Raw genomic sequence first — 26,930 nt, 5'->3', positions numbered from 1 at the left:
GGTTTGTAAGAAAAAGTCATAGAGCGGAAAAAGGCAGAGTATACAAAATTAAAAGAAAAAGCCATAGATGTCCTAGAGGTCCTTTGTACATCTGTGTTGTGTTTCATAATTCTGTGGGAATCCCCTTGCAAGTTGGGTTAGCACTTAGCAGTTGAAAGCTTGGTAGGTGACCAAGTCAAGTTCAGGATTGGGGTTAGATTCTGGACTTGTCCCGAATAGGAAGGGTAGTTCCTAGGGAGAATTGGTGTATGTAATCATGATGATTATAGTGAAATTCCATCATTGTTGTGATGGAGACTGGATGTAGGCTGCACTGCACTTGGCAGCTGAACCAGGATACTTCGTGGTGTGATTCTTTCTCTCTCTTCTACTCCATTTCTGTTTCTGCTGCGTAGGAGATAAAACTGAAAAATACCTCTTGCCTGGTTACAAGATAAAAAGAAAAAGTCTCGTGGCTAGCTAGGTATGAGACAAAAAGCAAAAAGTCTCCAGAAGTTATTTCAAAGGCCAGCAAGTGTTAATAAGCAAAAAAAAGGGGGCTAAGATTCAACCTCCCCCCTTTCTCTTAGCCACTGATAAACCATCATCACTCTCTCTGTATACATTTTTCATGGTAGAATGGACCCAAAAGCAAAGTTAAATGAGAGAGTACGGTTAGAGAGACAGTTGCAGAGATAGAAATAAATTGGTTTGTACTTTGTAGTGACTAGTGAATAATAATGATAAGTACATACGGATAGAGAGCTAAAGCAAAAAAGATTCCCATTATGTTAAGTCTTAGACCATGGACCATATCTTGAGTTGAAATTTGAAAATTTCTTGTACTAATAATGCCTAAGAAGATAAACAGAAATATATAATTTTTCATAATTTATTATTAAAAACTCACAAATATTCAACAACAAAATATAAAAAAAAAAGTATAAACAAAAAATTCCAGCATAAGCAAAGCAGTCAGAATCAACCATAAACATCTCAATATTAGAAAAATTCCAGTCATCCAGCACAATGCAATGAAGCATGCACCATAACACCATCAACAATTCAGAATCAGAAAATCAGCAACCACAAGCACCAATCCAAAATCAGAATAAATCAGCATAAACAACACAAGATAGAATTGTAGCAATGTTTTTATTTTGAATTAATAACAGCAGAACAATTTACCAAAATAACAAGTACAACAGATTGGATTGAAAATCAGCAACCAAAATCACCAATCCAAAATCAGAATAAATCAGCATAAACAACACAAGATAGAATTATGGCAATGTTTTTATTTTGAATCAATAACAGCAAAACAATTCACCAAAATAACAAGTACAACAGATTGGATTTAAAAATCAATCTCAGCAGAATTAATAAATTAAACAATTGAATTTATAACTCATCAACACAGAAGTCAAATAAAAATTCAAAAATTAATATCTCAAAACTCAGAATCATCAATAATACATATGTATATTCAAAATAAATTTCAGATTTTAGATGAATAGAGTCAGAGATAGTTAGTGTGAGACTTGAGACCAGAGGGTTGAGAATTTGAAAATTTTGGCCGGAGATAAACTGCGATTGCGAGACACCACACGGAAAAGAGAAGCAACGACAGCGAGACATGGTGTGGAGAAGAGACGCAGAAAGGACAAGGACGGGAGAAGCAAAAACGACGCTGGGGAGAAAGGGAGTACCAGCGACGACCCACGACGAGGAGCAGAGAAGCAGCGACGCCAACCCACGGCGAGGAGCAGAGAAGCGGCGACGACGACCCACGGCGAGGAGTAGAGAAGCGGCGACGACGACCCACGGCGAGGACCAGCGACAGAGAGACAAAGAGGTAGACAGAGAGAGAAGGGAGAGAAGGGTTCGACGATGACAACGATGCAGGGCTGTGGGGGTTGCGGTGGCCACGGGTTGGGTGGCTGTGGGTGACTGCGGTGGCTGTGGGTGGCTAGGGTTTTTTTCTTTCAATTTCAATTTCTTCAGTTTCAAAGAGGAGGGGACTAGGGAGGAGGGAGAGGGAGAGGAAGAGGGAGAGGGAGTGGTTTGGTTCGGTTTTAAGGAAAAAATTCATCCGATCCGAACGCTTAATTTATGTGTGGTACGGTTTGGATTGGATGAAATTTTTTTGTAAATCCGATCCGATCCGATCCGATTACAAGCGGTTTGGATCGGTTTGGATTTACGGTTTTTTAAATAAAAAATAAAAAATTAAATACATATAACAAGTCTCAACATCAAATTTTAAATAATCAACAATGACATAACAAGTCTTAACAATATCTTAAAAAGCTAACGATGACATAACAATAGAAATAAAATTATAGGTTAGTTACAATAAATAAATAAATAACATTTTGAACATAAAATATTTATTAAATAATAATAATACATGAATAATAAAAAAATGTATAACAAATTGAACATGTTATAAGAATAATTGTAAATATAATAATAAAATAATAATATTATAACACATTATGCGGTTTGGATTGGATTGGCTCGGTTATAAAAAGTTGATTCGAAATCCGATCCAATCCAGCGGTTTGCAAAAAATAGAATCCAATCAAATCCGAATTAGTGCGGTTTTAATCGGTTTTCGGTTTGGATCGGATTGGATGAGCGGTTTAATTTGGATCGGTTTGGATTTGAACACCCCTAGTCTTGGGTAGCCATTTTGGGTTTTTTTTAATAAACTATGAAACGACACCATTTTGGAGGATATAATAAACCGAAAAACTCTTAAAAAATCGGTCAGTTCTGACAGTTCACCAATTAATCGTCGGTTCGACTGGTTTTTTGACCGATTTTAAATTTTTAATGGAATCAATCTGATAAAAAAATCGATTTTATTTTAATTAGTTAAAAAATTTAAAAATTAATTTATTAAAACGTTCAATAATATGACGATACGTAAGCGTCTTTACAAAAAGATGTTTTTTGTATCTTTATGAAAACATCCTCAAAAAATTATTATCACCTAATTAAATATTTTTGTTTATATTATGTATAGAATAATAAATTGTTAACTCGAATATTTTCATGGATGGGATATATGATACATTATTAGATATTTGTGTAAGATTATTTTACAACTAACCAAGAATGCACAGAAATTAAATCTTATGATCTATTGAACGCTGAATATTTCAATGAGCCGAAGATTTTATATTTACCGTTTTTTGGGGGTTCAAAATTCAGTGATGGTATGAAGTTTGAAGAAATAAAATAGTGGGGAAATCTTTGGTGGTTTGTCATTATGCGAATTGTGGTTGGTGAAGACAACTTGTGTTGTAAATTGTAATTTTCGTTTTATTCGGTTTGTAGAACTGTTTTGATTTGTTGTAAAATAACTAAATAAATAAATAAAAAAGAGGTAACAAATATAATGTATAGAAATATAATTAGATAGTTTTAGTAGTAGTAATGATCACTAGAATTACTATATTAATAGATATATTTAATAATATTGTAGTAAAGAATATAAGAGAGAATAGTATAGGAGAAAGAGAGAGAGTGAAGAATATTTTAATATTCTTATTGCTATATGTCTCCTGAGGCTTTAGCCTCCTATATATAGATACAAAAGTCCAAGCATTCAAAACTTCATTTAATTTCATTTTGACTTGGGAGCTTCATTTCTCATAGGGAAAATGAGCCGCCCATATTGAATAGGCATCCACGTCCTTTGAACTTATCACAACACTCCCCCTTTGATGACCATTTAGGATTATTTCTCATTAAAACCTTACTAAAGAAAAACTCAGTGGGAAAAAACCTTAGTGAAGTAAAAAGAGTACAATATCCTTTAGTGATGGGGACTGTCTCATTAAAAACCTTGTCAAGAAAAATCCAATGGAAAAAAATCTGACCAAGAAAAAAAGAGTACAGTCTCCCCCTCTTACTGACATTATTTCATGTCTCGAAATCGGCACATCCCAATCTCACGTACCAATCTTTCAAAGGAGAATTTTGGGAGAGACTTTGTAAATAAATCTGCCAGATTGTCACTTGAGCGAATCTGTTGGACATCAATTGTCCCTTGATTTTGAAGATCATGAGTGAAGAAGAATTTGGGAGAAATGTGCTTTGTTCTATCACCTTTGATGTATCCGCCTTTAAGTTGAGCAATGCATGCTGTATTATCTTCAAACAGGACAGTTGGAGCTATCTTATGATCAATCAGTCCACGTGATGACAGAATATATTGGATCAAACTCTGGATCCAAAAACACTCGTGACTTGCTTCATGAATCGCTAGTATTTCGGCATGATTAGAGGATGTTGCAGCAATCGTCTGTTTCGTGGACCTCCATGATATAGCTGTTCCACCATATGTGAACAGGTATCCTGTTTGAGATCTCCCTTTATGTGGATCAGACAAGTATCCAGCATCTGCATAGCGAACTAATTGTGACTTAGATCCATATGGATAAAACAATCCCATATCAACCGTCCCATGAAGATATCGAAAGATTTGCTTGATTCCACTCCAATGTTTTCTGGTTGGAGAGGAACTATACCTTGCTAGTAAATTCACAGCAAATGATATATCGGGTCGTGTATTATTAGCAAGATACATTAGCGCTCCAATGGCACTAAGATATGGTACTTCAGGACCAAGGATATCTTCATTCTCTTCTTTAGGACGGAATTGATCCTTCTCCACATCCAAGGATCTTACAATCATTGGGGTACTTAAGGGATGTGACTTATCCATATAAAATCTTTTCAAGATCTTCTCTGTGTATGTTGTTTGATGAATAAAGATCCCATTTTTTATATGCTCAATCTGCAGGCCGAGACAAAATTTAGTCCTTCTAAGATCTTTCATCTCAAACTCTTCTTTTAGAGTTTTTATAATTGTTGGAATCTTTTCAAGAGTTCCAATGATATTTAAATCATCAACGTACACATCAATTATAATGAATCTAGATGCAGATTTCTTTATGAAAACACATGGACAAATATCATCATTCTTGAATCCATTTTTGGCCAGATACTCAGTAAGACGATTATACCATATTCGTCCAGATTGCTTTAGACCATATAAAGATCTTTGCAATTCGACTGAGTATAACCCTTGCGAATATTCATTGGGTGGTTTAGATATCTTTAGTCCTTCAGGGACTTTCATATAGATATCCCGATCTAATGAGCCGTATATATAGGCTGTTACCACATCCATTAAATGCATATGCAGTTTATGATATGCAGATAAACTGACCAAATAACGCAATATTATCGCATCCACTACAGGAGAATACGTTTCTTCATAATCTATACCGGCCCTTTGTGAAAAATCTTGTGCCACAAGTCGGGATTTGTAGCGCACAACTTCATTTTTCTCATTTCGTTTTCTCACAAATACCCATCGGTATCCAACATGTTTTACATCTTCTGGTGTAAGGACTACAGGTCCAAAGACTTCACATTTTGTAAGTGAGTCTAACTTAGCCTTCATGGCTTCTTCCCATTTTAACCAATCATTCCTTTGTCGACATTCTTCGACTGATCTTGGCTCAAGATCCTTACTTTCATGCATGATATTTAATGCCACATTATATGCAAATATTTCATTGACAATTGTCTTATTTCTGTCCAATTTCTCTCCTGTAAAGACATAATTTATCGAGATCTCGTCATTTTCAAAATTTTCAGGTACCTGAACGTCTTCTGGCGTTAAAATTATATCAGAGTTTTGGACAACTGCATGTGTCTCTACTATGTCTTTTCCAACAGGAATAGTATTTACCTCTTTTCGCTTTCGAGGATTTTTGTCTTCGGAACCGACAGGCCTGCCACGCTTCTGGCGTGTATTTGCTTCAGTGGGAATTTGTCCAGCTGGGACATCAATTCGAATTGGGGAATTTTCCACTAGTATATAAGATTTGGTTATCCTCTTTGTATCGAAAAATGCATCAGGCAATCCATTTGCTATTCTTTGCAAATGTATAATCTTTTGAACTTCTAGTTCACATTGCCCTGATTGAGGATCTAAATGCATCAAGGATGATGCATTCCAATTAAGTTCCTTTTCAGGAAGCTTATTCTCTCCCCCTAATGTTGGAAATTTTGATTCATCAAAATGACAATCTGCAAACCGGGCTTTAAATACATCTCCAGTTTGTATCTCAAGATACCTCACTATAGAGGGAGAATCATATCCAACATATATTTTCAATTTTCTTTGGGGTCCCATTTTGGTGCGATTAGGTGGTGCAATGGGAACATATATCGCACACCCAAATATTCTTAAATGGGAAACATTTGGCTGCTGGCCAAATGCTAATTGCATAGGAGAGAACTGATGGTAACTCGTTGGCCTCAATCGAATAAGTGCTGCGGCATGTAAAATAGCATGCCCCCAAACCGAAGTTGGGAGATTTGTTCTCATAAGTAAGGGTCTAGCAATTAATTGGAGGCACTTAATAAGTGATTCTGCTAGCCAATTTTATGTGTGAACATGAGCTACTGGATGTTCAACACTTATTCCATTAGCCATACAATAGGCATCAAAAGCTTGGGAAGTAAATTTACCAGCATTATCAAGGTGAATTGCTTTGATTGGATTTTCTGGAAATTATGCTTTTAATCGAATAATTTGAGCCAATAATTTCGCAAATGCCAGGTTGCGAGAAGATAATAAGCACACATGTGACCATCTCGAAGATGCGTCTATTAGGACCATAAAATATCTAAAAGATCCACATGGTGGATGAATAGGTCCACATATATCACCTTGAATCCTTTCTAGAAATTCAGGGGACTCAAATCCAATCTTTACTGGTGATGGCCTTAAAATCAACTTTCCCTGAGAACATGCAGCACAACAAAATTCACTAGTTTTAAGAATCTTCTGGTTCTTTAGTGAATGTCCATGAGAGTTTTCAATAATTCTCCTCATCATGGTTGTTCCCGGATGACCCAATCTATCATGCCAAGTTATGAATTTATTTGGGCTAGTAAACTTCTAGTTTACAATGTCATGTGATTCAATTGCACTAATCTTGGTATAATACAACCCAGATGAAAGTGAGGGGAACTTTTCTAATATAACTTTCTTATTTGAATCATGAGTTGTAATACATAAATACTTATGATTTTCCTCATTCATTGTTTCAATATGATATCCATTTCGACAAATATCTTTGAAACTCAATAAGTTCCTCAGAGACTTAGTAGACAATAGTGCATTATTTATTATAAATTTTGTTCCTCCAGGAAACAAAATTATAGCTCTTCCGGAGCCTTCAATCACATTGCCTGAGCCGATAATAGTATTAACATATTCTTTTTTTGGCACAAGATGGGTAAAATATATATATATATATATATATATATATATATATATATATATATCACTTTTGAGAATGGTGTGCGAACTTGCACTATTCGCAAGGCATACATCTTCATTATATATCCTTGCCATTTTCTTGAAAGACAAATAATGATAATAAAATAAGTAGTATGCACAGTTAAATTGAATACTTGATCGGAATTATTTTTCTAAGAAACACTGTACATAAAAATAATGTCATATACTGAAATTTTATTTTTAAACTTGACACATTTAATGATTTCAAAATTCATGAACATTAATATTTCATTATTTATATACATCATGTTTGAAACTTAAATACATAGAAAATAAAACTTAACAATAAGTTCTTTACATTATTTATTTACATAGATACTTAACAATCCCACATATTAAACTATTCCATCGTTGATCAAATGACCAATATTTCCTTCAGGATCCTCAAAGAAATCGGATACATCATAATGAGTGGTGGAATTTTCAGCATCATTTGAAACAAAATTCGACTCTTTTTCTTTCTCATCTTTTTTCAACGATGCTTGATAAAGATCGACTAGGTGCCTTGGTGTACAACAAGTACGCGACCAATGACCCTTTCCACCACAACGGAAATACTTATCCTCTGTTGATTTATTTTACCCAATATTTCTTTCTTTATCCCACTTCTGGTGAGATCCTGTCTTTTGAACATAATTCATTTTCCTTCTATAATTTTTCTTGCTACTAAAACTTTGCCATTTACCTCTTCTGGGGTAATGATTTGCCGCATTTACTTCAGGAAATGGGGCGGCGCTAGCTGGGCGCGCTTCGTGATTCTTTAAGAGCACCTCATTGTTGCATTCAATAACAAGAAGGCAAGAAATTAACTCAGAATATTTTTTAAATCCTTTTTCTCGATACTGCTGCTGCAGGAGCACATTCAAAGCATGGAAGGTTGAGAAAGTTTTCTCTAACATATCATTATCAGATATCTTTTTACCACATAATTTCATTCGTGAGGTGATTCGAAACATTGCAAAATTATATTCATTTATGGATTTAAAATCTTGTAGACGCAAGTGCATCCATTCATATTGGGCTTGAGGAAGTATCACCGTTTTTTTTATAATCGTACCTTTCTTCAAGGTATTTCCAAAGACCTGCAGGATCTTTTAATGTGAGATATTCATTTTTCAATCCTTCGTCAAGATGACGACGAAGAAAAATCATGACTTTGACTTTATCGTTCTAGGATGCATTATTTTCAGCCTTAATGGTATCTCTAAGATCCATTGAATTAAGATGGATTTCAGCATCTAATATCCATGATAAATAATTGCTTCCAGATATATCGAGAGCATTGAATTCAAGATGAGAGAGTTTCGACATAATAAAAATTTATTACCTGAGTCTTCCTAAAATTTGATCAGAGTCTCGTGCTAATAACGTGTTGTAAAATAACTAAATAAATAAATAAGGAAGAGGTAACAAATATAAAGTATGGAAATAAAATTAGATAGTTCTAGTAGTAGTAATGATCACTAGAATTACTATATTAATAGATATATTTAATAATATTGTAGTAAAGAATATAAGAGAGAATAGTATAGGAGAAAGAGAGAGAGAGTGAAAAATATTTTAATATTCTTATTGCTATATGTCTCCTAAGACTTTAGCCTCCTATTTATAGATACAAAAATCCAAGCATTCAAAACTTCATTTAATTTCATTTTGACTTGAGAGTTTCATTTTTTATAGGAAAAATCAGCCGCCTATATATTGAATGGGCATCCACCTCCTTTGAACTTATTACAATATGATTAACAGTTATAGTTTTTGCTTTGTTTTACATTTTGTTTTGATAAAAGAAGAAAAAATGTTTTTTTTTTTTTTGTCAAAAGAAGAAAAACTGTTGATGTTATGACTACCTAAGTACCTACAATTTTCGGTCCAAAAAAAAAATAAGAATTCATTACCATAGTTTATTAGTTTTTTTCCCCACACGCATAAGAAAGATCAAACTTAATTAAAGCACTAAAATGAAATGAATGAATAGATAAAGATTCTTACCCAAAATAAATTAATAGATGAATTGTTCACAAAAAAAAAAAAAAAAAAAGATAAATAGGTTGATAATAAATTTTCAAACGGTAATAAATCTTGTTAAAGTAAGCAAAAAGTTAAACATCCATATTAGGTGCATGTATCGTGATTGTGAAACCTTTGCTAGTTCCTTCAATCCAGCGGTGCTTGTGCTTATACTTTTGTTGTGATTTTTTCCCCAATTACTATACTTTCTCTGTGCAGTAAGTTAATTAAATTGACAAATAAAACGACAATATTGTTCACCAACTATATATATGCACTTGATAGGTAATGCTAAATTTCATAAAATTAGGTTTGACCTCCAAAGTTTTATACAAGACGGGGTTGCTAAAATTGAATTTCATCGAGAGGCCACACATGGTGACTTTTAAAATAAGTAATGATAGAATATAAAATATAAAATATTATTTGAATATTTTAAAGCAGTGAAAATAAATTAAAGAACCATTCTAAAAAAATAAAAGGCATAAAAACTATTAAGGCTCAATTTGGGTAAATAACTTAAATAAGTTCTTTTGGAAAAAGAGTTTAAAGTATAAGGATTTTATTAATTTTAGCTTATAAATAAGTTATTTTGTGTTTGGATTTTTAGTTATAAAAGTACTTATTTTAAAGTTGCAGTGTTTGAATAAATAACTCAAAAAATAAATTTTTTTCTGAAGAGAATAAATATTAAAATAACGATGATAACAAATACTTTCCAATATTAAATATTAGATTTTACATAACCTAATCACTAATATTGTGTATGATATGGTAGGTAAAAATAAAAAATAAATATAAAATGTGTGTCAATGTATATTTTGTTGCTGTTTTTTATTTTTTTTACTTCTATTAGAACTCCCTTCTCCTTTATTGAGGTCAAGAACTTGCTATAATTAACTATGAAAATAATAGCAAGTTATAAAATCACATGTGAAAAAAATAAAATTAAAACCGAAATTTCATACCGCAGTTAAATACAAATTTAATAATAAAAAATAGAGTGATAAAATGATAAAAAAAATACTTAGAATGAATATATGCAGTAGGTTGTTCAGATGCAATATTGTCTGAAAATGAAAATGGTGGTGGAGGATCAATACTTCCATCACATGAATCATTACGTGAAAATGGTGAGGTTTGGAACATTGCGTGAGAATGATGGTGGAAGGCCAGTGCTTCTAGCAGACCTTGCATGAAAATGGTGGTGAAGGGTCAGTATTTTTCAGAGTCAAGAAGGAAAGTAAATTTTTTTTGTTTTGAAATTAATTTTTTTAAGGAAGTGATAGAATGACTTATCGAGAAACAAAGAAGTCGTATATTTCTACTTCTTCAAAAAGTTGTAAATTAACTTTTCAAGAAGTTAAAAAATTTTTCTAAAATGGTGTCAAACACGCAGATTCTGACTTTTCATAATCCAAAAGTAAAAAAGAAAAAAGTAGTTTCTACTACTTCCCAAACGGGCTCTAAATAGTAAATGAAAACACAAAATTATATGCAAACATAAATTATATATTTAATGTGATTTATAAGAAGAAAAAAGAAAAAAGAAAAAAATCATGACCACACAAAACACTCTCCAAACGACCATGAATCACGATCGCCTGAGGAAGAAGATCTCAAAGTTAGAATCTCCAAGAAGATTAAGTGTGTGTTTGGATTACAGTTTGTAAATCAGAGTTTGCATAAAATTGATTTTGTAAAATTGATTTTGATGATAAGTTAGTTTGGGTTAACGTGATTTATGTTTGGTAATCTTTGTATTAAAATTGATTATAGTAAAATAAATGTTGTTTGGATTATACTACTCAAAATCACTTTTAGATGAAAAATTACTAAAATAAACATCAATTTTATATACCTGCAAAATCAGAATACTATAAAAAATATTTATCATATAAATAAAATAAATATAACAAAAAATAAAAATATAAAAGAGAGTACTATAAATTTTATAATGTCACACAAAAAAGAAAATATTCTATAATTTTTTTAGTATCGTCAGTACTCTTTAATTTAATATTATTTTAGACTATAAATTTTTATTATTTATGACTCTATTGTTACTTATAATTAATTTTTTATTTATTTTGTCATTTTTTTATAGGATCATAATTTATATTATTCAAAATTTTGATAATAAAAGTAATATATAATAATTACAATTACAAATTTTACAAATTCAGAATAAAAAAAAATTAATACAAAACAAAAATAGAGTACATCAAAGAATAGAAAAAAATTATACAGATAAGAAATAATAAAAATTCCATAAAACCAACAACATATATTATATGAACAAAAAAATACCATAAAACGTAAATAAAATTCATATGAATAAAATCAAATAAAAATAAAAAAATTTCAATTTGTTAGTGATTGAAATAAATCTGAACGATTTTGATGAAAAAAAATGGAACTAAAAACTTATGAAGAAGTAGGAAGAACTACAAAGAATGACTGTGAATATAATAGTTACTAGTATCATTTTTATAGAAGAAAATGAAGGGTAGGGTTGGTAAAAAAGAAATATTTGAGCTTCTCCTAAACGTGAACGTAAAACGTGAAACGCAGAAGCTACAAATTTGAGCTTCTCCTAAACGTGGGTTTAGAGGCAGAATCAATTCTGCGTTCACAAAGATAAAAATGGCCAAACATAAGAGTGAAGCTTTCAAGAAGCTCAAACGTGCTTCTCTCTGCCCCAACGTGTTTGCCAAACACACCCTAAGATGGACGATGCTAATAATGCGGAAACCCTTATGGAAGAAGTCACAGAAGAATATGTGCCTACCAATCATATTGAGGAGATAAATCCTAACTCGGCAGAGATGATCATAGATGCCAACCCCAACCTGGTGTTAACTCCAGATACAAATCAGTCTCATAAGACCCCCTACAAACACAAAGTGATGGCAAATAATTTTAGTGACAACTTGAATCCTGAAGAGATTGTGCAGATGATGGCAGAGGACTACACTATGGATCATATTGAGTCAGAAAATGAGGAAATTGATCCGCAAGCTCCCTTCAATGCCAAGCCCACTATTGAAGTTTTGTCAGAGGAATATGATGAATGGTGTCGACCATAAAAATTTTCTCTCATTGTCAAACCGCTGGAAAAAATCAACCTTTCTATAATGGCACGATAGATTCTCAAAAGTTGGGCTAGGAAGGATGTAATCCGTCTTATGGACTTGGAAGAAAATTTTTTCCTCGTTCATTTCAATAACAGTGGAGATTACTCTTACGCGTTGTTCGAAGGTCCATAGATGATTGCGGATCATTATTTTTTTTTTGATATGCAACGGGGCCTACTAATATAAAGATGGAGACTTCTTTTTATCCCACAGGAGATAGAGGCCCAAAAGGTAGCAATATGGGTTAGAATTCCTAATCTTCTGACAGAGCTTTATAATAAATACTTCCTTTAGAAGGTGGAGAAGTTGCTTGGGACCATGTTGAGGGTGGATGAGCACACTTCTATTCATTCACGAGGGTAATTTGTTCGAATTTGCGTTGAGATCAATCTCAGAAAGAAGCTTGTTCCATCATTTTCTGTCTTTGGAAGGATTTTTATTGGAGTATGAAGGTTTCATCTTATTTGCTTTAAATACGAAAAATATGGTCATAGAGTGAAAAGATGCCCTGAAGCCTGTAACACCCTAACTTTTAACACCTCATGAACGTACTAAAAGTTCGAGCGCTACTTACCTCCATTCTTTTAAATACCCTAAAGTCTAGAGGAGCGATAACCACTCTCATTTTCTTAGTTTCATTAGAAATCCTTAACAATCATTGTTCTCTTAAATTGAATAAATCAAAGAAAGATTCTAAATCAAATCAAAACCAAATCATACAAATCAGAAGTTCTGAACCAATTTCAAAACCAAAATCAATCCCATTTTCATCCTTAAAACTATTTCTTTAACTTTTTCCAAGAGCCGCAAAACAAAATCATTTAATCAAAATTCAATTACTTTTAAAGTTCACTAAAACTCCTCCAAAAGAAATTCTTAAGTCAAATTCAAAATATAAGCCCTTTTTATATTTAAATCAACCATAAAATATAATACTTTTCTTAAATAATTTAAAATTATAAAATAATTCTTTTTAAAATAAATCGAACTCAAAACATATACTTTTCTTAAGTGAATTAAACTCAAAACATAATTATTTTCTTAATAAATCAAAAATTAAACAATACAACTTCTCAAATCTACTCTTTTTCTAAATAACATTTTAAACAAAGTCTTAAATTTTATAACAAAATTTCGACAGCATCTCCCCTAAAACTTGGATTTTGCCACCATTCTCGGGTCCATCCAAACCTTTTCTCAAACTCTTTCAAATCGTTTCCAATAAATCAAAACCATTTCTAATATCAAAATATTTATAAAATCAACCCAATTAAAAATCCAACCGCTTCTAAAATCAAACCATTTTCATATCTCAAAACATGTCATCAACTCATTTCTTATTAAAACTCAATGTCATCATCAAATCTCACCAATTCCACTTGATTACCAATGACATTCCAGCCCCAAATTCATTAAAATAATTCGGTTCTTGGCTACACTTAAACCGACCAAATCCCAAATTAATCACAAATATCAATATATCACAAAAATTCAACATAAATTCAGTCAAATTCAATCAATAATCAATCAAACGAACATTCACTTATCAAATTCACATTCAATTACTATAAAATTACCATATCCTACATCCGTACGAAACTAAAATACCAAAAATTTCGGAGAAACTTTTCGACCGAATTGCTGAAAAAGAAAATGTCAGAAATTATCTGTGCCTTCTAGAACTCCAATTGACCGAATTCAAGAGAAAGGAGAGCTATCTCATTGTCAGCTTCCACCGAACAAAAGATATGCTAACGTGTAAAGGAGGAAGATACGAACACTTTTACCGGATTGAATTTTTTTGTTGGAGTTACGGATCTCAAGAAATTGGCCATGGAAGCTCATTCGGCATTTCTTTCTTCTTTTTCCCAAGTTCATTCAGTGAGTAATGAATAGAAAGGAAGATAATAGTGATGAATGAAGTTTTGTGGTGGTTAAGACATTATAGGTGTCATTAGTTAATAAGGAATGAAACATGTGTCATGATATTAACATATATATACATATATGTATTAATACAAGCTACGTTAGGTTTTTCTTACTTTTTGTTTTCCTAATAGTTTCGTATAATAATAATAATAATAATAATAATAATAATAATAATAGTTATAATTCTTTTATATATATATTTGTTTGAAATATCTCGTTATAATAAAAATAATTTAAAAATTCTAATAGATTTTAAACTCAAAATATTATAAAATTTAATTTAATTATTTTTAAGAGAATAATTTTCTTTAAATAAAATAATAAATCATGATTAACTTATTATTTAATTTTTCAAAAACTCGAGGTGTTATAAAGCCTCCAACAAAAAGTCTGACAAGATATCTCCAAAAGCATTGTAGTTGCATCGGAAAATATAACCAAAATAACGACTGTCTAAATCCCGCCACCTCCCTCCATGGAAGCAGAAGAAAACAAAGATTTTCAAATGGCTTGTTCCAATCAAGTGCCTACTAAGAAAAGTCATTCCAAATCAAAGAAAATCAAGGAAAATTAAGCAGAGTCTCCTTTTGGTACCTGGATGATTGTTAAAAAAAAATTAGAAGAAAAAAAGTATCAATAACCAGACTGCCAAAAAATAGAAAGAATTAGAAAATTAGTCATTAAGATTTAAAATTTTGATGGAAGAAAATCAAGAGGTATCCAAACCAGAAAATAATAATAAAAGTAAAAGAAATGACGACAATGAAAGTAAGGAGATCATTAAAGATCAGGGAGCCAAACCTAGACTATCTCAAAATTATAAGACAACGATCTAAAACCTAAAAATTCAGGACAACCACAACATCATTAGATCACCGAATCTAGAAACCTACTAAAAAAAGAAACTAACGGTCAACATAGAATAATTCAGCAACCAACTCAGCCCAATCACACAAATCAAGAGAAAAAAATTAATATCGAAAGCTCACAACAACACACAGTAAGAAAACAAGGAGACCATCAAGATTATAAGAGAAATTTAAGTCAACTAATTAAAGACCAAGCAAAGACTCAGAGAGAAGGGGATATGTTGATATTGTGGCTGAAGAAAAAAATCTCTATAACAGGTTAAATGTGGAGACTAATACTGGTGTGTTAGTTCTTACTAATTCAAAAAGAGATAAAATAAACCTTAATTGTATGTCGGAAGATCAACATGATAAAAAAAGATGTACAATCTCCAAATGAATCTCCAGGCCAATAATGGCAGAGACTCCATATCTATGGAGACATAAGAGCCTAACTTGGCTAATTGAGATGTCTTGCCTTTGTATCTTTTTCCTTTATATATTTACACATGGTCTGACCTGGTTCATGTACACTATTTTATAAACCCTTTTTTTTAAATACAGAAGACAGGTAGCAGCTACTCCATGTGAAGAACATCTCTATGAGTATCACCTCTCTTCCAACCTTTTCAATCTTTTATTCTTTATCGTGAGTTTTATTCTCCAAATCCTAATTTTTGAAGCACAAATTTTTTCTTATCTCGTAAATGTGCATGTCTTTCAAATCAATCTATTATGTATTCACATTACAATATGCCCTATATTTTTTTGTTTGTTTGGTTTTTGGTGAATAGAGAAAGACGAAGAAGGATGGTTCTATCGGAGGAGAAAATCAATAGGCTATATAGAATTAGGAAGACGATGATGCAGATGTTGAGGGACATGGATTACCTTGTTGGAGACTTAGAGATTAAGATGTGCAGAGAAAAATTTAGAAGAAAATATGGCGAGAACATGAAGAATAAGACCTTGTCATGAAGAAATCCAAGGAGGATAATTTTGTTGACTAGATCTATGTCTTCTTCCCGAAGAAGCTAAGGTTGGTGTCAAGACCTTGAAGACTTACACCAGTCGAATGAACTTCGAGACTGTTTTTAGGACTATCTTAGTTTGTTAACAGAATTTAACACATTTTGCCGCACTTTGTATCAGTGAAGTTTCCACAAAATTTTACTTGGAGGTTTTTCAAGTCTGTCTTTTCCTATAAGTTTATAAAGTTTATAATGTTTCTCGAGTTATAACTTCAATTTTTGCAATAGATCGAAGGATCTATGGAGATTCTACTATGCCTTGATTGTAGGTAATATGAGAGTGTAGTGAGATTAAAGAGATGAAATAAAATGGGTTTAGGATTTAGGGTATGCATATGTGAAGAGATTGAAGGTAGAAGTGGAATTTGATTATAAGATAAATGTATAGTAACTTAGTTTCATTAAAGATCTAATTTTCATCAACTGGACTATTATACCCTAGAATTCACTAGTGACTATTGAGTCCAAGTTTAATAACATGATGGTTCAAGAATGGAAGCTATCCATTCAACCAATTTTAGTAACAAAATAACCCACAATCAATAGAAATCTAATATTAATTAAAATAATCTCCAACATTCCATTATCCTTTTCTTTATAAAATATGGTTCCATCACTAACCCCAAATTGAGAAAACAAAATTGAAAGTTTAATGAAGTAGGATGAAATCTTATGTATTATTCTATTACTAACCATTCTACTCTCTCATTTTCTCAAACCAAATAATGAAAACCAATTAAATTTCTTAGGCTCTATTCCACCTCCACATAAATCACAAATCTAAGCTACATTTACAAATAAAAAATTTGTTAGTTTGGTTGTTGAATTTAGTATATACTACTCATTAATAAACATGATTTTATAAGGAGTTAGAGACTATTGTCTTTGTGTTTAGTCTTGCAAGCTTAGAGATAATTAATATAGTTCATAATGGTGGGAGCTGCCTAAACTTCACAGATAACTGTATTCTTTTACCTTTTATTTTATGATTGAAAATTTTCACCAAGAGATATATGTGCAAAGGAAATAATGTATTAATTATTTCTTTAATAATGGTTAATTTTTTTTTCATTTCCTTTTGTATTATGTTAGTTTTGCTGCTAGAAATATGGTTACTTCTCTTTGTCAATTACAACTTGTAAGAAAAACCTGTTGATGCAGGAAGTAGAATTGCTGATCAACGTAAAAGAACATGTTCTTCTCCCTGAATATTAAGTTACTGATGTAGAAAAGAAAACTTTGATTGAGAGATACACTGTGAAAGAAACTCAAGTATGTTTAATTTTGACTTATATGTTTAATTCCAGATCCTCAACCCTAGACCTTCAACCCCCTAGATCCTAGATCCTAAACTCTATTCCATATGCCAAAGCTTAGTGTGGGAGTTTCAGCTTACTTTGAAGGCAAAAGAGTTAGTCATCTGCATGTTTAGATTAGCCTTCGTTAGCTTAGTTTGTAATCCCCTTATATAGGTTTGAGAGGGCGCTCAGAGGCCCTATCAGTCGGTCCACAAAGAATTTTTTTATGTAAATGTATTTGTTTTCATGGAGCCAACAAATGACATGAACATCCTAAAAAACATACTTTTTTGAAAGGCAATCCACAACCGGGGTAAGCCAATTGGACGGAAATTAGGCAAGGGACTGACTAAGTGTATTTTTACCAATTTGGGGGATATAAATAGTGCAATTGGAAAATTAGAGACAAAATTGGTGTACTTCATGAATCTGAGGACCACTTTAAGGTTTAACTCAATAAAATGGATATGATAAAATATTCGGGTTGAGTTCGAATATATTTATATCTAGTTCGGCCTGGCCCGTGTACGCGTTTTTATAAACCCTTTCCTTCAAACACAGAAGACAGGCAGTTGCTACTCTGTGTAAAGAATATATCTACGACTATCACCTCTCTTCCAATCCCTTCAACCCATTATTCTTTTTCGTAAGTTTTGTTCTCCAAATCCTAATTTTTGAAGTGCGACTTTTTTCTTATCTCATAAACGTGCATGTCTTTTGAATCAATCTGTTTTTTGTGAACATTACAATATGCCCTATATTTTATTGTTTGTTTGGTTTTTGGTGAATAGAGAAAGAAGAAAAAGAACGGTTTTGTTGGAGGAGGAAATCAACAGGCTCTATAGAATTAGGAAGATGATGATGCAGATGTTGAGGGATAGGGATTACCTTGTTGGGGATTTTGATATCAAGATGAGCAGAGAAGATCTTAGAAGAAAATATGGCCAGAACATGGAGGGAAGATCTTGTCATCAACAAATCCTATTCTGACCATATCTATGTTTTCTTCCCCGAAGAAGCTAAGGTTGGTGTCAAGACTGTGAAAACCTACGCCAATCGAATGAACTCCGAGAATGCTTTCAGGACTATCTTGGTTTGTCAATAAAATTTAACATGTTTTTCCCGCACTTGTATCAGTGAAGTTTCTGCGAAATTTCACTTGGAAGTTTTCCAAGTCTGTCACTTCCTAAAAGTTTATAAAATTTATAATGTACCTCAAGTCATATATTTAATTTCTGCAATAGCTTGAAGCATCTATGGGGATTCCACTATGCCTTGATTGTAGGTGATAGGAGAGTGTAGTAAGCTTAAAGAAATGGAATGGAATGAGTTTAGCGTATGCACATGTAAAGAGATTGAGGGTGGAAGTGAGATTTGATTATGAGATAAATGTATAGTAACTTAGTTTCATCAAAGACCTAGTTTTCATTAGTTGGACTATTATACCCTAGTATTCAATATTGACTATTGAGCCTAAGTTTAATAACGCATGATGGTTCAATAACTAAAGTTATCCGTTCAAACAATTTTAGCAACAAAATAACCCACAATCAATAGAAACTTAATATTAATTAAAATAATTTCCAACATTCCATTCTCCTTTTGTTTATAAAATATGGTTCCATTACTAACTCCAAATTGAGAAAACATAATTGAAAGTTTGATGGAGTAAGATGGAATCTTCTCTGTTATTCTATTATCAACCATTCCACACTATCTCATTTTGTCAAACCAAACAATGAAAACCAATTAAATCCTTTGGACTCTATTTTACCTCCACTCAAATCACAAATCCAGCTACTTTTACAAATATAAAATTTGTTAGTTTGGTTGTTGAATTTAGAATATACTACTCATTAATAAACAACATGATTTTATAGGGAGTTAGAAATTATCGTCTTTGTATTTAGTCTTGCAAGCTTAGAGATAATTAATACAGTTCATAATGGTGGGAGCTGCCTAAGCATCACATTTACCCATATTCTTTTACCTTTTATTTTGTGATTGAAAATTTTTACCAAAAGATGTATTTGAAAAGAAAGTAGTGTATTAATTATTTCTTTAGGTTATCCTTTCAATAGTTAAGCTTTTTTTTATTTCCTTTTGTATTATGTTAATTTTACTGCTAGAAATATAGTTGCTTCTCTTTGTGAATTACAACTTGTAAGAAAGCTGTTGATGCAGGAAGCAAAAATTCTGATCAACATAAAAGAATATGTTCTTGTCCCTAAGCATCAAGTACTTACTGATGCAGAGAAGAAAACTTTGATTGAGAGATATACGGTGAAAGAAACTCAGAAATGTTTAATTTTGACTTATACGTTTAATTTTAGACCCTCAATCCTACACCTTAGACCCTAAACCCTTAAACTTAGACCATAGACCCTTGACCTTAGACCCTCGACCCTAAATCTTAGACCCTAGACCCTAGACCCTAAACCATAAACCCTAAACTCTATTTCATATGCCAAAGCTTGGAGTGGGGCTTCTGGTTTACTTTGAAGTCAGAAAAGCTAGCCCTCCGCATGTTTAGATTTTGTTAGCTTAATTCAAAATTCCCTTATATAGATCTGAGGGTGTGTCGGGAGGCCCTACTGGTCTGTCCATAAATAATATTTTTTATGTGAATGCATCTGTTGTCACGGAGCCAATGAAGGACATGAAAGTCCCAAAAAGGTACTTTTTTCAAAGGTAGTCCGCAACTGGCGGTAAGTCAATTGGCTGGAAATTAGGCAAGGGACCATCTAAGTGTATTTTTACCAATATGAGGGATATAAATAGTGCAATTGAAAAATCAGGGACGGAATTAGTGCACTTCGTGAATCTAAGGACAACTTTGAGGTTTAACTCAATAAAATGGATATGATAAAATATTGGATTGGGTTCGAATATATTTATACCTGGTCCGGCCTGGCCCGTGTACACACTTTTATAAACCATTTCCTTCAAACACAGAAGATAGGAAGCTGCTACTTCATGTGAAGAACATCTCTATGAGTATCGCTTCTCTTCCAACCCTTTCAACCCTTTACTCTTTATCATGAGTTTTTTTCACCGAATCCTAATTTTTGAAGTGCAATTTTTTCTTATCTCGTAAATTTGCATGTCTTTCGAATCAATCTATTATTTGTCCACATTATAATATGGCCTATATTTTGTTGATTGTTTGGTTCCTGGTTAATAGAGAAAGAAGAAGAAGGATGGTTCTATTGGAGGAGGGAATCAACAAACTTATAAAATTAAGAAGACGGTGATGAAGATGTTGAGGGACAGAAATTATCTTGTTGGAGACTTCAAAATCAAGATGAGTAGAGAAGATTTTAGAAGAAAATATGGCGAGAACATGAAGAGGGAAGACCTTGTCATCAACAAATCCAAGAAGGATAATTCTTCTGACCAAATCTATGTTTTCTTTCCAGAAGAAGCTAAGGTTGGTGTCAAGACCTTGAAGACCTACACCAATCAAATGAACTCCAATAATTTTTTTCAGGGCTATCTTGTTTTGTCAATAGAATTTAACATATTTTGCCTGTACTTGTATTAAGTTTTTGCAAAATTTCACTTGGAGGTTTTCCAAGCCTCTCTCTTTCTATAAGTTTATAAAGTTTATAATGTACCTCGAGTCATATATTAAATTTTTGCAATAGCTCGAAGCCTCTATGGGGATTTTACTATGCCTTGATTGTAGGTAATAGAAGAGTGTAGTGAGTTAAATAAATGGAATGGAATGAGTTTAGGGTATGCAAATGTGAAGAGATTGAGGGTGGAAGTGAGATTTGATTATAAGATAAATGTATAGTAACTTAGTTTCATCAAAGACCTAGTTTTCATTAGTTGGACTATTATACCCTAGTATTCACTATTGACTATTGAGCCTATGTTTAATAACGCATGAAGGTTCCAGAATTGAAGCTATTCGTTCAACCAATTTTAGCAACAAAATAACCCACAATCAACAAAAATTTAATATTAATTAAAATAATTTCCAACATTCCATTCTCCTTTTCTTTATAAAATATGGTTCCATTACTAACCCCAAATTGAGAAAACAAAATTAATAGTTTGATGGAGTAAGATGGAATCTTCTTTATTATTATATTATTAACCATTCCACTTTATCTCATTTTGTCAAACCAAACAATGAAACCAATTAAATCCGTTACACTCTATTCCACCTCCACTCAAATCACAAATCCAAGCTACATTTACAAATATAAAATTTGTTAGTTTGGTTGTTAAATTTAGAATATACTACTCATTAATAAACATGATTTTATAGGGAGTTAGAGACTACTATCTTTGTGTTTAGTCTTGCAAGCTTAGAGATAATTAATACAATTCTTAATGGTGGGAGCTGCCTAAGCTTCACATTTACCCATATTCTTTTACATTTTATTTTGTAATTAAAAATTGTCACCAAGAGATGTATTTGAAAAGAAAGTAGTGTATTAATTATTTCTTTAGGTTATTCTTTCAATGGTTAAGATTTTTTTTTTCTTCATTTCCTTTTGTATTATGTTAGTTTTGCTGCTAGAAATATGGTTGCTTCTCTTTGTCAATTACAACTTGTAAAAAATCTGTTGATATAGGAAGCAGAATTGTTGATCAATATAAAAGAATATGTTCTTGTCCCTGAGTAGCAAGTACTTAATGATGCAGAGAAGAAAACTTTGATTGAGAGATATACTGTGAAAGAAAATCAGCAAAGTTTATTTTTGACTTATACTTTTAATTATAGACCCTCAATCCTCAACCCTAAATCCTAGACTCTAGATCCTAGACCCTAAACCATAAACTCTAAACTCTATTTCATATGCTAAAGCTTGGAGTGGGACTTCTGGTTTACTTTGAAGGTAGAAGCCTTGGCATGTATAGATTTTGTTAGATTAATTCAAAATTCCCTTATATAGGTTTGAGGGGACGCTCGGAGGCCATACCGTCGGTACACAAGGATATTTTTTATGTAAATGTATCTGTTGTCCCGGCACCAACGAAGGACTTGAAAGTCCCAAAAAAGTACTTTTTTGAAAGGCAATCCGTAATTGACGGCAAGTCAATTGGCCAAAAATTAGGCAAAGAACCAATTAAGTGTATTTTTACCAATCTGGGAGATATATATAGTGCAATTGGAAAATCGGGGACAAAATTGATGCACTTCATGAATCTGAGGACAACTTTGAGGTTTAACTCAATCAAATGGATATAATAAAATATTTGGATTGGGTTCGAATGTATTTATACCTGGTCCGGCCTGGACCATGTACACGCTTTTATAAACCCTTTCCTTCAAACACAGAACATACGCAGCTGCTACTTCATGTGAAGAACATCTCTATAAGTATCGCTTTTCTTCCAACCCTTTCAACCCTTTTACTCTTTATCATGAGTTTTGTTCTCTGAATCTTAATTTTTGAAGTGCGATTTTTTTCTTATCTCGTAAACTGGCATCTCTTTTGAATCAATTTGTTATTTGTTCACATTACAATATGCCCTATATTTTGTTGTTTGTTTGGTTCCTAGTGAGTAGAGAAAGAAGAAGAAGGATAGTTCTGTTGGAGGAGGAAATCAACAAACTTTATAAGATTAAGAAGGTGATGACGTAGATGCTGAGGGACAGAGATTACCATTTTGGGGACTTCGAGATCAAGATGAGCAGAGATAATTTTAGAAGAAAATATGGCGAGAACATGAAGAGGTAAGACCTTGTCATCAACAAATCCAAAAAGGATAATTCTTCTGACCAGATCTATGTCTTCTTCATCAAAGAAGCTAAGGTTGGTGTCAAGACCTTGAAGACCTACACCAATCGGATGAACTCCGAGAATGTTTTTAGGGCTATCTTGGTTTTTCAACAGAATTTAACACCTTTTGCCAGCACTTGTATCAGTGAAGATTCTGCAAATTTTTACTTAGAGGTTTTCCATATATGTCTCTTCCTATAAGTTTATAAAGTTTATAATGTACCTCAAGTCATATATTCAATTTCTACAATAACTCGAAGCATCTATGGAGATTCTGCTATGCCTTGATTGTAGGTAATAGGAAAGTGTAATGAGCTTAAAGAAATGGAATGGAATGAGTTTAGGATTTAGGGTATGCATATGTGAAGAGATTGAGGTGGAAGTGGGATTTAATTATAAGATAAATGCATAGTAATTTAGTTTTATCAAAGACTTAGTTTTTCTCAGTTGGACTATTATACCCTAGTATTCACTATTGACTATTGAGACTAAGTTTAGTAACACATGATGGTTCAAGAATTCAAGCTATCCGTTCAACCAATTTTAGCAACAAAATAACTCACAATCAACATAAACCCAATATATATTAATTAAAATAATTTTCAACATTTCATTCTCTTTTTCTTTATAAAACATGGTTCCAATACCAACTCCAAATTGAGAAAATAAAGTTGAATGTTGGATGGAATAGGATAGAATCTTTTATGTTATTCTATTACTAATAATTCCATTCTATCTCATTTTGTCAAACCAAACAATGAAAACCAATTAAAGTCCTTGGACTCATTCCACTTCCCCTCAAATCACTAATCCAAACTACATTTACAAAAATAAAATTTGTTAGTTTAGGTGTTGAATTTAGAACATAATACCCATTAATAAATACTATGATTTTATATGGAGCCAGAAACTATTTTCCTTGTGTTAGTCTTGCAAGCTTACAGATAATTAATGCAGTTCATAATGGTGGGAGCTACTTAAGCTTCGCATTTACCAATATTCTTTTACAATTTTTTTTTGTGAATGAAAATTTTCACCAAGAGATAATGTATTAATTATTTCTTTAGGTTATCCTTTCAATGGCTAAGATTTTCTTTTTTTTTTTTCATTTCCTTTTGTATTATGTTAGTTTTGTTGCTAGAAATATAGTTGCATCTCTTTGTCAATTATAACTGGTAAGAAACCTGTTGATGCAGGAAGCAGAATTGTTGATCAACATAAAAGAACATGTTCTTATCCCTGAGCTTCAAGTACTTACTGATGCAGAGAAGAAAACTTTGATTGAGAGATATACTGTGAAAGAAACTCAAGTATGTTTAATTTTGACATATATGTTTAATTCTAGAACTGTACTACAAATATTGCAACATATTAACATGTTGCTTTAACCCTAGTATTTATGATGGGGTTTTCCTCAACTTTCTAGGATTCAAGTTACTGATCCTATTGCAAGATATTATTGATTGAAGTGTGGATAAGTTTTTAAGATAATTCGGCCAAGTGAGACTGCAGACAGATATGTTACCTACCGATTTGTTCTATAAGAATTTCCTTCAACGTCCTGACTATATATATGGTACCATATGCCCTCTACTGATAGATATTTATATGAGCTTGAGAAGCATGGACAAAGATAAAGAATCGTCTTTTTCTTCTAGTTGAACTCCTTTTTGCTATCAGTTAAAAGTTATTGTTGAACCTTCGTAGTCAAACTAAGACATTCATTATTGTGGTGGTTGGTTTCGAATGTTTCGCGAAACCCGTCTTTAACTGCACGAATTCTTTTGGTTGTGTACTCTCATTATCGGTGGGTTATTCTGAATATTGAAAAACATGGTGACTCGGATTCCGCATAAAATGGCATCAGTATAGGATCCACTATTAACTTTTTCTATTAAAATATTTTCTTTCAACTCATTATGTTTTTCATTTTAATTTGATCTTGTTACTATAATTTGGTGGTTAGGTCAAAAGAATGTTAGGATTTGTATGACTCATAAACAACTATCGCTCACGTTGTGCATAATTCGGCCGTTATACCTATAATTTAACTATTACAACATGTTCCATCTCGTGTTATTTGGTAACTGTCACTTATAATTCGGAGAATAAGTCAAACAAATAGATATAATCATTAAGTAAAATAGAAAAATAACTTCTTCGCATGTCGCAAAGTAGTCAAAACAAATGTTGATACTTCAAACATAACCACACTATAGCCCATACACGTGCTCTCTTCTTTGAATTATTATGAAGTTTCCTAGTAAATTATATATCCTCTAAATGATTTAAGTTACTAGACCAGTTTAAGAATGGTTGATGTAACAGGTGTTTGTGCTCCTAGACTATATTCAATACTTCATATCAAAGAGATAAAAATAAGAAAAGGAAAAGATGTCAATACTATTTTTTGTCATGTATTTTTTCTTTTTCTAATTTTATAAATTCTTAGGAATCATAATTTTAATTTATTTTGAGAATAAACTATCATTTCTATCCATGAAAATTTAAAACGCTAATAATTTTTTCTTCGAAAAAATAAAATTCGTCAAACAAAGGAGATCACCAAGGATCAGGGAGCCAACCCTGGAGTATCTCAAAATCATAAGACAACGATCCAAAAACCTAAAAATTCAGGACAACCACAACATCATCAGACCACCAAATCTAGAAACCTACCAAAAAAGGATGCTAATGGTCAACATAGAACAATTCAGCAACCAACTCAGCCCAATCACACAAATCAAGGGAAAAAAACCAATATCGAAAGCTCACAACAACACACAGTAAGAAAACAAGGAGACCATCAAGATTATTAGAGAAATTTAAGTCAACTAATTAAAGACCAAGAAATGACTCAGAGAGAAGGGGGATATGTTGATATTGTGGCTAAAGGAAAAAAATCTCCATAACGGGTTAAATATGGGGACTAATACTGGTGTGTTAGTTCTTACTAATTCAGAAAGAGATAAAATAAACCTTAATTGTATGTCGGAATATCGACATAACAAAAAAGATGTACAGACTGATCAACCTCTAAATGAATCTCCAGACCAGGCCAATGATGGCAGAAACTCCATATCCATGGAGACATAAGAGCCTAACTTGGCTAATTAAGGCTTCTTGCCTTTGTATCTTTTTCCTTCACACACACACACACACACACGCGCGCGGTTTGCCCTAGCTCATGTACACTATTTTATAAACCCTTTTCTTTAAATATAGAAGACAGGTAGCTGCTACTCCATGTGAAGAACATCTCTATGAGTATCACCTCTCTTCCAACCTTTTCAATCTTTTATTCTTTATCGTGAGTTTTGTTCTCCGAATCCTAATTTTTGAAGTGCGAATTTTTTCTTATCTCGTAAATGTGCATGTCTTTTGAATCAATTTATTATGTGTTCACATTACAAAATGCCCTATATTTTTTGTTTGTTTGATTTTTGGTGAATAGAGAAAGAAGAAGAAGGATAGTTCTGTTGGAGGAGGAAATCAATAGGCTATATAGAATTAGGAAGACGATGATGCAGATGTTGAGCGATAGGGATTACCTTGTTGAGG

At 32.3% G+C, this 26,930-nt stretch overlaps 4 pseudogenes; all 4 read left to right on the top strand.

Moving 5' to 3' along the window:
• The first annotated feature begins 16,109 nt into the window (after positions 1-16,109).
• Positions 16,110-17,667, top strand: LOC107647030 (DNA-directed RNA polymerases II and IV subunit 5A pseudogene; annotated as a pseudogene).
• A 711-nt stretch (positions 17,668-18,378) lies between these two features.
• On the top strand, positions 18,379-20,475 carry LOC107647023 (DNA-directed RNA polymerases II and IV subunit 5A-like; annotated as a pseudogene).
• Positions 20,476-20,828: 353 nt separating this feature from the next.
• LOC107647015 (DNA-directed RNA polymerases II and IV subunit 5A-like) lies at positions 20,829-22,815 on the top strand (annotated as a pseudogene).
• A 299-nt stretch (positions 22,816-23,114) lies between these two features.
• Positions 23,115-24,913, top strand: LOC107647009 (DNA-directed RNA polymerases II and IV subunit 5A pseudogene; annotated as a pseudogene).
• The last annotated feature ends 2,017 nt before the right edge of the window (positions 24,914-26,930 follow it).

Source organism: Arachis ipaensis, chromosome B1 (genome assembly GCF_059453495.1).
Source record: "Arachis ipaensis isolate K30076 ecotype BB chromosome B1, ASM5945349v1, whole genome shotgun sequence".
Taxonomy (NCBI): Eukaryota; Viridiplantae; Streptophyta; class Magnoliopsida; order Fabales; family Fabaceae; genus Arachis; species Arachis ipaensis.
Note: the sequence above shows the minus strand (reverse complement) of the source record. Positions and strands in the feature narration are given on the sequence as shown.